The sequence below is a fragment of the Chlorocebus sabaeus genome, chromosome 3 (assembly GCF_047675955.1).
Source record: "Chlorocebus sabaeus isolate Y175 chromosome 3, mChlSab1.0.hap1, whole genome shotgun sequence".
NCBI classification, from domain to species: Eukaryota; Metazoa; Chordata; class Mammalia; order Primates; family Cercopithecidae; genus Chlorocebus; species Chlorocebus sabaeus.
This window is the reverse complement of record NC_132906.1, coordinates 88,467,313-88,485,503: the sequence shown is the minus strand read 5'-3', so window position 1 is coordinate 88,485,503 and position 18,191 is coordinate 88,467,313. Positions and strand designations below refer to the sequence as shown.

The 18,191-nt window shown below is 40.1% G+C and overlaps 1 long non-coding RNA gene across 1 annotated transcript in view; it reads right to left on the bottom strand.

Moving 5' to 3' along the window:
• Positions 1-206: 206 nt before the first annotated feature.
• LOC140711428 (uncharacterized) overlaps positions 207-18,191 on the bottom strand; it is a 137,443-nt gene continuing 119,458 nt past the window's right edge. The window contains exon 5 of the long non-coding RNA XR_012092613.1: positions 207-883. This is a non-coding gene — a long non-coding RNA (uncharacterized lncRNA). The remainder of the gene's footprint in view (positions 884-18,191) is intronic.

Below are 18,191 nucleotides of genomic sequence, written 5' to 3'. Positions count from 1 at the left end.
GTAAGTCAGTGACCCAGATGATATATTTACTGCTGTTTCATATAGCAAATAACTTTTCATTCATTCAACAAACATTCTCCTATGCCAGGCTTTTAACTCAGCAGTGGACTTAAATCCTAGTATTAGATCTCTCAGCTCCTTTGCAAATATGAGCATTTATGGCTTTAAAAATCACATATCTCCTGTAATCTCAGCACTTTGGGAAATCAAGGAGGTAGGATTATTTAAGGAAGGCCAGGAGATCGAGACCAGCCTGGTCAACATAGCAAGACTCTCATCTACACGAGAAAAAGAAAAGATTGTTTTAAATAACCAGGCCTGATGCTATGCACCTGGAGTCCTAGCTACTCAGGAGGCTAAGGCTGGGGGATCACTTGAACCTGTGAGTTTGAGACTGCAGTGAGCTAGAATTGTGCCACTGTACTCCAGCCTCGGTGACAGCGAGAGACTCTGTCTCAAAACAACAACAGCAACAACAACAACAACAAACAAACCCATATCTAAAAATGTGCCATTCATAAAAGTTAAAAAGTATGCACTATTAACTTATTTCAGAGATTTATAGCTAAAAAACATTCTCTATAGAAGCATTTGGTGATTGTAATTTATAAGATATAAAGAATGCAAATATTCCAGCCTTATAAAACTGGATCAAGACTCCAGATACTTTCAGGATAGCCATACATTTCAATACCCTCTGTCACTATTAAAGCATTTTGGGAAATAAAAACAGGGACCACAAAACTGAGCATGACTCAGACATACCATCTGAAGCTTCCAATATCCTGGCGTCTTACAGCTGCTGGCCCATACAGCCTCTTTCTCCTGTGTTTGCTGATGCTATCATTCCTAAAAGCAAGCTGGAAAGGCTGCTCCTAAAAAGCTGATGGAAAATTGATAAGTTAAAAACAAAGAAGATGTTTATACTCTTCCCTAAAGTGAAATTCATAAAAATTTTACGGTTGTTTTTGTTGCAATTCAACTCCTTTCATTTAACTTATTGCATAATATAATTCATGAACCAAAACAATGAGGTTGACTTCCAACATCTGGGAGAATTGAAGGAAGAAGTGGCTGTGTGAGCAGGAGGTGATCATCAGGGAAAGAACAAAAGCTACCAAGATGTGCTTTCTCATACCATTCTTGAGGCTCATTTCAAAATCTCATGATCAAACTTCTCATCTTCATACCTTTTCTGGATACCATGGAAGTAAAATACTTTGCAATGATGGTCGTTTTGCATCAGTTTGTGCTCATGTGCCTGCCATAATATTCTCTCCCTTTGATTTTTGCAGAGGTATGTTGAATCTGTCATCATCAGGTATTGGGAAAGTAATTTGTAGCCTCTTGACAGTTGGTCTGCCTTTGAGATCCAGAGAGGTGTGCAGACAAATATGAGTTGATAAGGCCCAAGTTAAGCAGAGGAACAAGTTTAAAACATATGACAAAGTACATATCAGAGTCATTTTACATGGGTGTTGAAAGTTAAGCAACAACACCCCAAACCAAATTTGGTTGGCCTCCTGAAATCAGGAATAAGTGGTCGAGGTGGAACGCAGGGTTAGAGAAATTGAACATCAGCTCCTTGGGGCCCCAGTGGATTGGCTTGTTCTTCTACATCAACTTCATCCCAGGACTGAGAGAAATACAGACTTCAGAGGCAATGAAATCGATAAGAAAAAAATAAAACACGCAACTCGGGAGAGAATACACGCCGATACTTACCTGATCTTAGGGAAGGAAAATACTTTCTTAGACTAAAACTAACAAAAGAAACGATAAAGGAAAAAACTGCCTACACCTGTCTAATGCTTACAGTGTACTAGGCATTGTTGTATAAGCTTCATCAATACCAGCCAATTGAATCTTTCTAACAAAGACATGAGGTGCACACTATAAATTAATCTCAGTTTACAGCAGAGAAACTCGAGGCAGTGAGAGAGAAGGTGACTTGCTCAAGGTGAGATAGCTTACAAAGGACGAAAGCAGGACTTAAACCCAGACAGTCCAGTATCTGAGTACATACCTCAAACTCTCTGCAACCCATGCTTAGATTTTATTGTCAAAAATGTGAACATCTATAAACTTGCCAAGCAGGAGAACATAAGAAGGCAGCAGGTTAATATCTGGAGAGTCTACATTGATGGTGTTTAACTCTGGCTGCCGGGAAAGTAACTTAGGGAATTGAAAAAATACCAACGCTCGTACCCCCAATCCAGGCCAGGGAAACCAGAATCACTGGGAAGGGGCCTGGCATTAGTATACTTATTAAAAGCACCCCAGGTGATTCTCATGCACAGCCAGGGTTGAGAATGACTGAGACAGGACCAGGGAAATGTATACCATTATTTTAATTAAAAAAAAAAAAAAAAAAAAAAAAAAAGAACAAGGAGCATCAACAAACCAATCAAGAAAAAATTCAGATGAATAATGACAATTACTGTCACATATATAAACAGAGACATATGGTTTCAAAATAGAGTACCATTCAGTTTCTATCAAACTAACAAAAAGGCTTTTAAAAATATCTTGACAGTAATGAGATACCCTGTATTAGTACAAGAGGTATGTTAGGTCTAAAATTTGGTACACACTTCCTAGAAGTTGTTAATAAATTATACCTTAAAACACTAAAATTGATTCCGCTTCTCAGGATCCATCTTAAGGAAATAGAGATAGGCACAGACATTCAGGCACAAGCATGTTTGTAAGCACATTATTTATAGTGGTAAAATACTGTTAACGTCAAACATCAGGAGAGTAGGTAAATAAATTATTCGTTCACTCACACAGCAGAATGCAGTGCAAGGCAGGCATTACACAGCTCATGTTGGTCAGGAGCTATGCCTATCATGTAATATTGCGAGAAAAAAAGATAACAAAACTACACACTATATATTCATAAGTTTGTAAATCTATAATTAAAAGACTAGAAGGAAATAAGCAATACATTAACAATATTCATCCTTATGTTAACTTTCTTCTTATCATCTCCGTAAATTTCAGCATGCTTGGAGGGGCATATTCCAACAGGCTGGGTGACCACTACTCTGAAAAGGTGAAGAAATCACCCTGACACTGATTAGATCATTCTGATAAGTTCCTCAGATATCCTTCCTAATTCTGAGATCCATGACTTATATCATAACTCGAAGTCTAAGGACTTTCGCCCACAGTGTAGGTAGGCAGAGGTGATACTCACCATGCCAAGACGCTTGGTGAAGTATTTGCCTGCCGTGCTTACAAAGTAGCTTACAGGCCCCTTTTAGCTATTTACATCTGTTTATATGTGTCATGTTAGTGCTAAAGGATAAGAACCATATGCAGATATTTTCCAAAGTCTGGAAGTAGGATCCATGTCATTGGGTCACATTTCCAAACAACTTTTAACGTATTTACGCAAGTTATGAATGTATGCATATATGAATTAGCACTGTATTCTCAAACTGCTTCTAATTCACTTTTATATGAAAATGTGACTTATAAGTTCTGATATTTTAGACGCTTCAGACATTTGTAGGCACGTTGCCTCCTACGAAAGACCTCTGTGCTTGTAAGATCAGCTGAAGCCCAAGGCGTCTGCACATCTCCCTCTCTATTCCATTTGTGCCCCCTACAAAATAAGAGTGCGTGCTCAAGTTGTTTCTTTTAAAATTAAAATCCCACCCTCAATCCCCCACTCTCTCTTCTTACCCTAACTCCCTGTCCTCTCACAGCCTAGCTCCTCAAGGAATCTCCACACCTGCTGGTGTCAGGCTTCTCTTCCAGCCTGCAACCGTAAGCAATATGTCGGCTGTCCCTATTGACCCCCTAAATCTACTTTTACAAAGCAAGCTTGTTGGTTGCCAAACTAAACGGACTCTTGAGTTTGCACTCAGCATTGTACTTAGTATGCGGGACGTCTTGTCTCCTTAGTGTGGACTTGCCTCATCTCTAGCCTCAAGATTTCAACAGGCACCTGACTAGTTCACTCGCATTCCAGTTATGCCCCTCTGTAATCCCATTCTCTAGGCTTCTGCCAAATTCCCCACCATCATTCTTCTTGCCAAACACCAATTCCACAGTTGAGATCTTACAGCGCCTCCCTACTGTCCAAAAGACAAAATGCTGTTGGTGAACATTCATTCAGTAACTATGCATTAAGTGCTGCACTGTACCAGGTATTTTGTCAGTTTCGGGGTACAGTGGTGTAAATGGACAGGATCTCTGATCCTGTGGAGCTCACAGCTCAGAGTGGGAGACAATATTCGCTTATTTATGAGCAAACAAAGTGCTGAAAGGTACAATTTCAAACTGTTTTGAGGGTTATCAAGGAAACAAATGTTATCATAGAAATTAAAAGTCTGGGGAAATTCTTCAGTAAGAAAGTGTAGACATTTCTCTCTGAGAAGGGGACATTAAAGCAAGAGCTGACAGATGAAACACAGAGATCCAGGTAAGGAATCAGGGAATGCATGATCCAGGCTCATCTCGGGCTCTGACACAGGACGGTACTTGGCATGTCCGAGAAGGGCCGATGGATGTGGCTGGACAGTTGAGAGGTAAGGATGGCAAGAGAGAAGCTGATGGAAGTAGCTGGGGGAAAATCGTGCCTGATCTTACAGACCTGATTGAGGAATATGGGTCTTATTTCAAGTGCTGTGGGAAGCTTTTGAAGAATTATAAGCAAGGGAAAGACACAATCTAATTTTGTTTTTAAAATAACCTTCTGGCTGCATAACGACAAAAGAATGTGGAGCAGAGAGGAAGTTAGCTAAAATTGGTGAGAGTCTACATAAATTTCAATGGCCTAAACTATGGAGGTGGCAGTGAAGATGGAAGAAAACAGACAGGTTCGGAGGCAGTGTTGCAGTGAGGAACCTGCACAGGCAGAAGGAGGAACGGAGGGCCCAGAAATGTCTCCTTGGAGCAGCAGTGAGTGGGAATGCCACTCCTCAGATGGTGAAAATAGAGAGAAATAAATTCGGGGTGAAATTTAAGAAGTTGGCCTTAGTGATATTATTTTAGAGATGTTTCATTTGAGACCTACTGTAGATAATTAGAAATACGAGTCAGAGGACAGATCTGGCTGAACATACAGAAGTTGTCTACATATGAATTGTATTTATAGCCACAGGGAAAGATGGAATCATCTAGCAAGGGGGTGGCAAGTGAGAAGAGAATAGTGAACCAAACAGAGACGTCCCAAATCTTTGAAATACACTGAGAGAAGGTGCTAAAGAGAAGAGAAAATAGGAGAGGGTGGTGTGAGAGGAGACAAAGGAAGACGATGTTTTAAGAAAGAGGAATACTCCAGTATGTCAGTAAGATGAAGGTTAGGAGTTAACCACTCAAGATGATAAGGGAAGGGATGAATAAAGGAAGTGACAGCTAGATCAGAAGGATGAATAGATAACTCAGGGAGGCAGAATGACAACTAGGGAGTCTGTATTGGAAACATACAGACCCTCATGGAAATCAAACACATAAAGATTGAAGAAAAGTGTTTTCACCAATAAATGAATAAAACTGTTTTTAAAGTTATAATAAAATGTCTGCCAACTTGTATAAGATTGATACTTTATATATTGCTCTTGACATTATAAATAGAAAATAATTTGGCAGTAAATACATCAAAAACTTTGACCCAGTAATTGCACTTTTGGGAATCTAGGCTAAGAAATGAATCTAAAATGCTTATATGCCCCAAGCTGTTCATTCCAGCATTATTTATAATATTAAATAACTGAGAAAAAATAAATAACTGCAAATCATGGAATGGTTATGTAAATTATAGTGTATTCACTTGAAACATTATGCGGTCTAGGAGTAATATAAAAAGTGTTTATGATGTAATAGGAAGTAAATAATGAACAAAAACATATTTAAACTCTGATTGCAACGTAAACATTAATCTATGCTTATGAAATAGAGACTGGAAAGAAATGCACCCAAAAAATCAAGAGTAGATATATAAGGGAGGTGGAATTAAAGATTATTGTTCCCTCTATTTTCTTCCTTTCTCTCTTTCTTTTTCTCTTTCTTTCTTTTCCTCCCTTCCTTCCTTCCTTCCTTCCCTCCCTCCCTTCTTTCTCTTTCTTTCTTTCTCCTTCCTTCCTTCCTTCCTTCCTTCCTTCCTTTCTCTCTCTCTCTCTCTCTCTTCTTTCTTTCTTTCTTTCTTTCTTTCTTTCTTTCTTTCTTTCTTTCTTTCCCTTTCTCTTCCTCCCTCCCTCCCTTCCTTCTTCTTTCTTTTTCTTTTCTGATGGAGTTTCACTCTTGTAGCCCAGGCTGGAGTGCAATGATGTGATCTCAGCTCGCTGCAACCTCCACCTCCTAGGTTCAAGTGACTCTCCTGCCTCAACCTCCAGAGTAGCTGGGTTTACAGGCACATACCACAGCACTTGGCTAATTTTTGTATTTTTAGTTGAGACAGGGTTTCACCTTGTTGGCCAGGCTGGTCTCAAACTCCTGACCTCAGGTGATCCACCCACCTCGGCCTCTTAAAGTGCTGGGATTACAGGCATGAGCCACCATGCCCGGCCCCCTCTATTTTCTGTATTAGCTGTAATGTGGTTTGTATGACTTTCATAATATTAATACAAATATTTCTTTAAGATTTTTGGCAATATTATTCTCTTTTGGCCTCATGGATGACACTTCTGTCATGGCTATCATTTTCAATAAGAAGGGAAATATTAATATTTATAATGTTTATATCATAGTTGTGGGATTTTTATTTTAAAAATGAATGCAGAGCTGTCTGTGCTGACTTGTGTTTATTGCAACTTACGTTCCTTGGTTTATTTCATTTGGAAATACGCACAGTTGTGACTTGTAAACGTGCGTTGAGTCTGCTTGGGTAGCTGGTGACAGTCTCTTGTAAGGTTGTCTCTTTTGGTTTGCTTGTTTCTTTCCTACTTTGTGTTTTCAGTCTTCACTGTAGTTGCCCCTACTCCATGAACTGCCCTGCATCTCCTTAAAAACCAAAACCTCAGGCTCCTTGGGACGTGAGCACAGCCCTCACTCAATCAATATTTTAAGAACACAAAGACCACAAAGCTGTCATTCCTACCTGAAATCCCATCCGAAAAGCAAAGACTCAGGCGGCTTTGGGTTCTGGACAGGAGATTTTTTTCTACTTTCAATGAATAATCTGAGCTAGCAGAGCAAGGAGGAGCCTTTTCTTGTCTCCCATTCAAAAGGACACACCATAAATTGTATTGCAGTTTTCCTAAAAGTCATTCCATCTACCGTCTAATTTTGGAGAGAACAAATGTAATAATTTCAAATAAATTCAGCCTTATTTATTTAAACTAGAAATTGCAGATGGGGGAAAATAAGGAAAGAAGCCTAAAAGCAATGCTTTATATTTCTATTCTTTTCTTTTAATGCTTTATATTTCTGATGTAAGTGACCCAGCTGGTGGAGAGAAATGTAGGCATATAGGAAAAAGGGAGGAAGCACAGCCAATGAACTTGGAGATAGTAGGAAGGAAATCCATTTTTTCAAGCCCGATCTCCAACTGGTATAACGGGTTTCTCCTACACTCTCATTAAGGTGCAACATATTATTGAAAATTCTTATGTCTCACCCTTCTTGGAGCACAAAACACTGTAAGGCAATTTTAAAACATGCTTTCTCCAAGGTGAAAGCTGACTGGCTCAGTGAACAGAGCAACCAAAAAAAAAAAAAAAAAAAAGATCTGATTGAAGCTAAAAATGACATAAATCACATAGAACTATAATTTGCAAATTCATTGTACGAAGTAATTAATCAAAGCACGGTTGAGTTTTAGGAGTTGAGACTTTGATCTGACAAGTAGAAGAAATCTGGTGAAACTGCCGCGTTAGGGCCTAAAATGTTTTTCCATGCTAGTCACAAGTTTAATTACTTCTTCTTCTTCTTTTCTGTTGACAGTCCCAAATTAAAATAAATGGACCACATCGAGACAAATTTAGGATGCATGTAGTGCTTAAGAATATATTGTTCCTGGTACAGGAATAGCTTGAAACTCATGTTTGGGTTTGCTCCTTTCATTTCTTTTAAATGGTGAAAGGGTGGAGGGAGGGATCACGTGGGCAATGAAAGAAAGGAAGCAGGCGATTGAAACCGCTACTCCCATGGATTGCTGGGGTGAGGTGGGCATTTCTCGTTGTGCACTCTCTTTATGCACAGCAGCGTGAAGGTCTGAAAGGGAAAGACAGCCAGGGGGAAATGGAATAGACAATGCCCTGTGGTCACGCAGTGTATTAAGCCAATTCCTTTCTAAGTGCAGGTAAATCGTTTTATATTTAGTGACAACAATCGACCATATTAAAAATTAATGAGGGGTCGGAAGCTTGATTGGAGATTGTCTGCCCACACATTTGCCATCATCGTAAAAAGAAATAGACTACTCAAAGCTTGAGGCAAGGAACTATCTGTAGACAGCAAGCTGGAAAGTCCTGGACACGGTGCACAGCCAGACCCATTTCAAGGAGGCTGTTTCAGGATTTCCTCTCAGCCTTCCCAGCCCTTTCTTGAACTCCAAGTCAGCATTCTCACTTTCTCAGAATCCATCATCTAGAGAGTTCTCATGTCACTCGACCTTCTTGTTTTCAAATATCCAGTTTCCTAGTATTTTCCCAAGACTCATTGTATCTCATTAGACTGACTTGGAAGAGAGTAGCAATCCACCGCGATGGTAAACAGGAAGAGAGCTGCCCCATCAGAGCCATGGGCTGCTGCCCTGTGGTGTTTAGGCTTGTGAGCAGAGATAAGAAGGTGAATCAGTACAGTCCCGTGTTGGTGAGAATTTGACCACATCCAGGCTCAACAAACATTTCTCTTTTTTTTCTTTTTTTTTTACTTCCAACTTTTATTTTAAGTTCCAGGGTACATGTGCAGTATGTGCAGGTTTGTTATATCAGTAAACATGTGCCATGGTGGTTTGCTACACAGATCATCCCATCACCCATGTATTAAGCCCAGCATCCATAAGTTATTATTCCTGATCCTCTTCCTCCTCCCACCCACCCCCCGCTACCCTCTGATAGACCCCAGTATGTGTTGTTCCGCACCATGTGCCCATGAATTCTCATCATTTAGCTCCCACTTACAAGTGATAACATGTAGTATTTGGCTTTCTGTTCCTGCCTTAGTTTGCTAAGGATAATGACCTTCAGCTCCATCATGTTCCTGCAAAGGACACGATCTCGTTCTTTTTCATGGCTGCATAATATTCCATGGTGTATAAATACCACATTTTCTTTATCCATTCTATCATTGATGGGCATTTTGGTTGATTCCACATCTTTGTTATTGTTAATAGTGCTGCAATGAATGTACACGTGCATGTGTCTTTATAATAGAATAATTTATATTCCTTTGGGTGTATACCCAGTAATGGGATTGCTGGATTGAATGGTATTTCTGCCTCTAAGTCTTTGAGGCATTACCACACTGTCTTCCACATGGTTGAACTAATTTACACTCCCACCATCAGTGTAACAGCATTTTTTCTCCACAACCTCACCAGCATCTGTTGTTTTTAAACTTTCTAATAGTAGCCATTCTGACTGATGTGAGATGGTAGCTCATTGTGGTTTTGACTCGCATTTCTCTAATGATCAGCAATTCAATGAACATTTCAAACATGTTTAATTTCAGAGAAAAACCTTCCTCCTACAGATGCCACATTTTCTTGACAAAAGCACGTAAGGAACTGAAATGTTGTGGAAAATTACGATAGTAAAATGGAATGGCACAGTAGGAACTTGGCAATTCTTATAATCAGCTTCCTCCCCAACTCACTAGAGAAGTGGTTTCAAAACTTTTCAACTTGCCTCAAACCTCCTCTGACCAATTCTCTCAACAGATGATCTCTCTCTTCCTTCTTCACAGGAAAAATTGATATGAGAAGAGAGGAATTCTCCCAACTTCTCATACTAAGCCAGGCTTCTTGTGTACAACGACACACACCGTTTCCTTTCTTTTCTGGTTTATTGGGAAGACGCGTCCCTCTTCCTAGGACCTTGTTCTCCTGTCCTCCAGACTTTACCTTTTTACGTGTCTTCCAGACCTCATTCAGTCAGTTACTAAATGCCATTTTCCTCCACCACAGTCCTGCAAGCCTTTAGGGCAGCTTTGTAAAAACATCAATTATGAAAAGGCTTCCCTTCCTTTGCACTCATTCGGTGCTGCACCAAGGCTGAAACTGAGTCTGGGTGTGCCCCTCACCAGGCACCTTATCTGTGTGATGCACCCCTGAGCCTGCCCTCCCCACACCATCACGAGCACCCACCACCTACCCCACGCCTTCAAATGCCAAGGTTTTAGCAGGTCCGTGTCAACAACTTTTAAAAACATAAACCATGCACATTGAAAGAAAAATTATCTTTCTAAAACACAAACACGACTTTGCCCTCTGCTGCTCACAATCCCTCAAGTGTTCCTTGTTATTTAAATATCCCATCCAAAACTCCTCAGAGTGGTTCACAGGCCTGCATCTTCTGACCCCTGTTCTCTCTTTCGTCCTGATATCTCACCTTTACCTCCTCACACCAATTTCCTCACTCTTTTAGATGGGTTTCTCAAGCACATCTTACTTCAAACTATCCTACATAACGCTTTGTCTGCCTAAGACATCGGCTCTTTGATTCCCATGACGCTGCAGGTGTAAGCCCTGCTCCTCCTTCATAGTTCAACCTGACCATCCCTTCCTCTAGAAAGCTTTTTCTGATACCCCTGGCAACCTGCCACCTGTAAGTTCAGGATAGGTGCCCGTATCAATTAAGGACATTTATTGTGTTCCATTAATTGTAAATTCAAGGAAGATTCTAGCATCAGTCATGTGGAGTGCAGGGCTTTCTTTTCCCCATGTTTCATGAACATTTCACTTTGGTGTGGATTTCATTCTTGTGTGGATTTCATTCTTGTGTGAGCTTTCACTGGGCTGCAGGAATGATACCCAGCTTGCATCATCATGGCCCACTGTCAAAGAAGTTAATCACAATAATGTGAGAATACACTAAAACAAAACCAAATAAAAACATTACCGTAGTCCTCCAGTAGCTATCTTTTAAGCCTTTATCTTTTAATGATGATGAATGTATGATGCACAAGGTCCCAGATCATCCTTGAAACCATCCCTCATCACCCAGATAAATGCGACCATTCATTTTATACCAGTCATCTGGTGGTTTCTGCAGGTTTACTATGGACTGGGTGACAAGCCTTGCTCTGAGAATATGTCAGTAAATAAGACACTGCTGGTCTTCACAGAATTGACTGGAGGCTGTGGGACCACACAAAGTGTTGGTTGTTACAGCGGAGAAAATGCCGGATTCTACGGAGGCCCCTGGGGGCGGCACCCACACTAGCTTTTCGGGTAGATGAGGTTGACCAGGGAACCAAGCACACAGGGTCATTTGTGCCTGTTATAGGGTTTGGAATTTATCCTTAGAGCAAAAGAGTGCCAATGAAGAGCCCTAGGACTGGAAGATATATTCAGAGGAGTTAATGTAGATCAAGAAAGACATATGGGTTTATGAATTTAGGCAAAGGCAGTGATAAGAAGGCAGTGAGGGCTGGAGTGAAATGAACAGATTAGAAAGGTGCCCAGAAAGGTGAGGAGAGAGGGAGAGAAAGGGTCAACAATGCTGGGTGCGGGGTCTCAGTCTGTAATCCCAGCACTTTGGGAGGCTGAGGTGAGACAATCACTTGAAGGCAGGAATTGGAGACCAGCCTGGCCAACATGATGAATTCCCATCTCTACTAAAAACAAAAAAATTAGTCAGGTGTGGTGGTGGGCACCTGTAGTCCCAGCTACTTGGGAGGCTGAGGCAGGAGAATCGCTTGAACTTGGGAGGCGGAGGTTGCAGTGAGCCAAGATTGTACCTCCAGCCTGGGTGACAGAGCGAGACTCCGAAAGGAAAGAAAAGAAGAGAGAAGAGAGGAGAGAGAAGAGAGAGAAAGAAAGAAAGAAGATAAGAAAAGGGAGGGAGGGAGGAAAGACAGTGCCAACAATGATTTTCCAGTGACTCCATGGAGTAATTCACTGAGATTAGGAAGAGGGTGTAGTTGCGTGTTTCCTGTAATCCTTACAGTAGTACCAGAAGTCCTGGCCTCGACTCTGCAGGAGCCATAAAGAAATAAGGAATTGGATTTTCTTTGGTCTAGAAACGTTCCAAATCCTGATAGTAGCAGTGATATCTTTCTTTCATTTCTATGAAGTAGAGGACACAAGCTACTGAGCAAGATAACAAGAACAAAGACTATCAAAGAAGCTGCAGAAATTCTACCTCTGGGATTCTAAAAATTGGAAAGGAAAACCATGTAATTCAAATGGTGAGGTTGACTTCTGTCTAGCACCAGAGGGCTGGTTTTTGTTTTTGTTTTACTTCCTCTCTAAACTGTGTGATTCCACAATTTCACAATTATATTATATGGCAAAAATCCTTGATCTTTCTTTCAGATCTTTGTTTTATTTTAATTCTTGTTCATGCCCAAAAAGTTTTCTCCATATCCAGCATCATCATTTTAGGAACAGAAACAAGGAATTTTGTAAGTCTGCATTGCAGAATAGCACATTAATGAAAGAAGGTCAAAGCTATAAACAGCCTTGATAATGATAAGTAATCAGGTAGAATACTACAGTGAATGCATTTTACTTGAAGTATTTTGAATTGTTTCTTCAAAACAAAAGAGTTTTAGAATGTCTGAAAATCAAGATAAAACTTTTCTTCATAAAATGTCCAGAGAACTGCCTACATTAAGAAACCAAGAGGTAGTAGTGAAGTCAACAAGGAAGCTAAAGAAAGATACTTCTCCACAAACTAAAAATGAAATTGAAATGATTGCTAAGAAGGAATAAATAAAAAGTATCATGTAAAGGTAACTACATTTTGTGTCTTCCTAACCTAGTTGAGTCAATATTTTCTCTTCAGATGAAGAGCTACTTAAGAAAAAGTTTTTAGTAGTAGCTCTGCTGTTTTCAGTCAGACAGCCAGTTAATTATAAATGAAAAATGTATTTTTTCAAGTACTATAAATTAGGAGAAAAATTGGGGGATGGGATTGGTAACCCGACAAGAGAGAATGAATGTGAATCAGAGAGAAAGCGTTGAAACTTAACAGACTATTCGTCATGTTGCTTTATTGTCTCCATATGGAGCTATTAAAATAGAACAATGCAGAGACAATACATGAAGCTATAGCTCAAGTTCAGTCTTCAATTATATGCTTTTTGATTATGTATTCAAATTGCCCCTCAACCCACTTCTTATTGTCGGAGTTGAGGATTTCTGGACAGAATCAGGAAAGTTTATTGGAGCCACGACTTATTCTAGAAGCCTTTGCTGAGCACAAGTAACTTTGCGTAGCTGCTTGCTGAAGCTCAGCACTCCCATCTGGCTTCACCCTGTGCAAATGTATAAAGGAAACGCTTTCAAGCGGGAGGAACACAATGTGAAGGATGTCTTATTTTCATCTATAGTCTCAAACAAAGCTTGGTGACACATTTGCTTAAAAACACAGCTTATCTGAGTGTGTGTGTACACATGTGTGTTTAGGATTAAATAAAGGCTCCGAAGAATAACATATAATGTCTTCTAAAAATTGAAAGGACTGGTGTCTTTTTAAAGCACACATAGAGCTTGGCTGGCAAATGACAATAAATCCACCTTTCCACATGCTATAGATGTAAATAATTAGCAGTGATGTAATTTAAAAATCTCTAGAATATCAAAATATTTCATTAAAAGAGAATATCTCATGCACGGTCAGGTGGGGAGGTGGACCTAACAGCCCTGAATAACCAATCAGACTTTTCTCTCTGAATTAAGTAGATTCTTAGCTGAATTGATCCACTGTCCACTGTCTCGTACTTAGAGGAAGACAGCCAAAGTCAGTTTTGTGATTATGATTGCCTCATATAGGGCATCTTTTGCATCCTGTATAAGAACTGTAGAACACTCCCAGAACAAATCAGTATCAGTATCAACAGCTAACATACATTTCCAAATGTTTTCCTTTCTAATTTATTTTATGCAATTCTTCCTTTTTCTTTTCCCAAAAATATCATCTTCTCTTTTTCCATTTCTATTTTGAAAAGGTAAAAATATCTTTCAGAAACCTAGAAACTCCTTAAGCTTCAATATATAGTTAGAACTGTCACATTCAAGATAAAAGATGACAGGAACAAAATCAATGAGTTTTAGAAAGTCAGTTAAGAAGATATCAATTTCAAGTACTTAGAGGAAATAAATAAATTCTTCTAGAAGAGAAGCTACATCCAGATCTAGGAGGAAGGAAGAAGCTCTTGAGGGTGACAACGTTAGACGCTGGGAATGAGGGTTTCTGTTAGTCAGACATAACATAGGGCAGGCATCTGCAGCAGTGGTTCTCAAACGGCAATGTGGCTGAGAACCACCCGGAGGAGGAAGGGCATACTAACACAGAGTCCTGGGCCACCTCCTCAGAGATTCCGACCTTGTTGGTCTGCGACGAAGTCTAAGATTCTGCATTTCTAAGCCTGCAGACAATGTTGTTGTCACTGGTCTGAGGATAGAGACCTGATCAACTACAGGACCAGTTCCAGGACCGACAAGAAGCCTGGGATGAAGCAATACAGACTCCTCCACCCCAAGAGCCTGCCTGGTAGGCACCTCTCCATGCAAGTGGTGTCAATAGGAAGCAACTTGATCTCCTTCCTCCACTTCCTGGTGACCCCCTAAGGACTAACTCAGGGTTCACTTCAGCTGCAGTCTTAATGTAGGCCTGGTGTCATTTTTCACCAAATGTCTTCCTCCAGGAGTGCCTTTCCAACTGCTTTCTGAGAAGTATTGTGATTGAAGGGGAAGAGCAAATGATTTCTACCAAGTTGACCTGCTCTTGACCCCTCGCACCATCTGTATTAGTTTTATGAGCTCAAGCAAGTCAGGTCATCTCTCTCTCCAAAGCTCCATTTCCTTAGGTATAAAAATGGTGGTGTTAATAAAAAATAACATATACCTACAAGGTGCTTGTGAAGATCAGTGAGATAAAGTGAAAGTCCCTTTGAGGCTGTAAAGCACTCCAAAAACTTCAGGGACTGTTATTACAGATTCCTGAAAACATTTTAATAAGGGGAACAAGGTTTTTTGGGAACCATGAAAGAGACTTAAAACGCAGAGTTACATGGAAGGCAAGTGAAAGAAAACTAAAGTAAAATAATTCTGTAAATAGACAAGTGTCATATCTGGTGATCTGAATGTTTCCTGTTTGGATGGTAAAGAGAGGTGAAATCTGAAAAAGCAAGAAGAGAAAGAGTAAATAAAAAGGGGGAAGAGGACTCTCCGATGACAAACCTTGCCAACCTCACCACTACGCCTAAAGTCAGCTTCGTTCACCTTCAGTGGGACAGAGAACAAAGAGCAGCAGTGTGTGGTGGCACGGCGAGCAGCTTCACCCTCACTGCGTGCTGATGACCGCTGGAGATTTCTGTGCCTTCTCTGAGTACTTCACATGCGGAAGTCTGGTTCAGAGAGTTCGTTTTTTGTTTGTTTTTGTTTGTTTGGTTGGTTGGTTGTTTTTTTTTTTTTTAAGACGGCGTTTCACTCTTGTGGCCCAGGCAGGAGTGCAATGGCAAGATCTCCTCATTGCAACCTCCACCTCCCAGGTTCAAGAGATTCTCCTACCTCAGCCTCCCAAGTAGCTGAGACTACAGGCACGTGCCACCACGCCCAGCTAATTTTTATATTTTTAGTAGAGACAGGGTTTCACCATGTTGGCCTGTATGGTCTCCATCTCTTGACCTTGTGATCTGCCCACCTTGGCCTTCCAAAGTGTTAGGACTACAGGCATGAGCCACCGCGCCCAGCCTAGAGAGTACATTTTTGAAGGCTTTAGAAATTATGTAAATGTTCTTCTTTTAAAACCATATACTCATTTTAACAGGGTGCATGCCTCCAGGAGACAAATATTGTTTTTTTAAAAAAATTTTAATGATAATATTCTACTGCTAAACACAGCCTTGTAGAACTATAAATTACAAGAAACCATTTCTGTTTCTGTCTCTGTCTCTTCTCATTCTACGAATTTTACGTCACAGATTATTTATTTATAATCTGTTTATTATAATGTTTATCTCAGACAGAGATTAGGAACTTTAGCCAATGTTTTCTGAATATGCAGAAAGTCCCTGTTGTAAGATTTAAAAGGAATGAAAATGACATTAATATATTACAAATAATCAAAACGTAGTAGCAAAAGAGATGATTGAGTTCCAGATGTTTCCATTACTCTTTACTTTTTTTTTTTTTAATAAATAAACTCCTGCTAGACATTTTCTTTTTTGAGATAGAATCTTTCCATTAGGATGGTAATTTGCAAAGCAAAATCTTTGGCTTTCCTCAGGTTAGCTTGTTTTTCTTCTTTTTAAATAGATAAAAGTTCTGTGAACAGGTTATTTAAGGGGCCGTTTTTCATTTGCAGAACATGCAGTCAACACAGGAAGGGGATCGTGCCCATCACATGGGTTTGGTCTTGCCAACAGAAGAGACCCCCTGAGACTTCTATCACAAGTCTGGCTCTGAGATCAGTTTAACAACTTGCTTTGAATTCATATGAGTCCTGACTGCTAAATTTGCAAATGCTTCCACATAAAGGTTATGCACCCACTGTACACGCAGCAGCTATTCAAAAAGATAGCCATATTGGTTGCTAGGAGATGGAGGGATCCTCTCAGAGAAAAATCAGTCCTGACAAAAAAAAATTTTTTTTTACATAAAGACCTTTTAAATATAAATACCTTTGACAGCAGCTATTATTATTCACTGAGTTCCTTCACATCTGAATAAATGGCAGAAAAATGATGATATTATTCATATGCCATTATACACTAAAGTGTTAAAATAGAAGAGTCTTATTTTCTTCTCTCACTCTTGCTCTCTCTCCTTCCTTTGTTATTGCTAAAGAGAAAGGAGAAAGCTGGTTTTTTGTTTCTTTCCATTGAATTTCTCTGCTTTCCTTTTTAGATTCTTAGTATAACAGACACCTCTCAAAACCTGAGGCCAAAGATTTGGATTACTGCATTTTTCCTTCCAGATCCAAATGCCTTTTTTAAAAGCATGGTTGAAATGGAGAATAGGGAAGCACCAGCAAAACTGGTAAGAGCGCATCCAACTTCCCCGCCATGGTTGGTTCAGGAAAGCAGGTGGGAGGCTGTGCTCCTTGAAAGCAGCCATCCATCCAATTTTATTTCAATAATGTCTGCAATTTTCTTCCTACTGGGTTGACTGGAGGCACAGCTGCCCTATATGTGGGTGCATGTGCTCAGCTTTTGCTAGAAATGACCTAACAAATAAAACGTGAAACAAGTAATATACTTGCTGTTTATAAATTGTGTCGTGGATAAATGAAGCAGCAATGGGTCCTAATTCAGTGTGCCCTGCCTGCCCATTGAGGACTTGAGAAGCTCACAGCTGAGGCTCACAAAGGCATGCTGTGGCCACAATGTGGGGGCGGCGTCCCACCATCCGTGCCTCCCTAGAGCCTGGAGACATGCAGCCCTAAGGCTCACAATAGGAGATCACTGTTGAAACACATTTCATTACCATGAGAATGGCCACCCCAAACTCCAAGTGTATTATTTTTGTTGATAGTGTGAATACAGTACAAAGTTTCTCAAGATTTTTTTTTTTGTAGCGTGCCTTAAAAATCAGACTGAGACATGTCTCCTTATCCAAATATTGACAAGCATCTCTCGGTTTACTTAGCATTTTCCTTTGAAAGGCTCAGTATGGTAATGTCCCTTCATTCCCTTTCACACATTTGTCCTGACTCTTGGCACCAGGAAGTTCCTATTGTTCTGCTCAATGCTGACTGGCCCAGTGACATTTTTTTTCCCTGGTTAGTGACAGACATGGTATGTTTCCTTTCTCAAAGTTCCCATGAGAGTTTCTCGTACTATGTCCCACATACACCAAAAAAGGCAACATATCTGTAGGTTCTCCTGTTTCTGGTTATTTCCTACTGGCCATTTTGGTCTGAACCGCCCCAGCCAAAGCCATGGCTAATTGTATAAATATCAAGCGAAAAGGTCCCTCAAAATTCAACACATTTCCTATAAACTCATGGTATGTGAATCTACTACTGAATTGTGGCAGCATCCCTTGGAGAATCAGCCAAGGAGGTTACATTCTGCCTCCTGATAAGTATCAACAAAGCTCCAAGGGCTTACTTCAATAGCCAGCT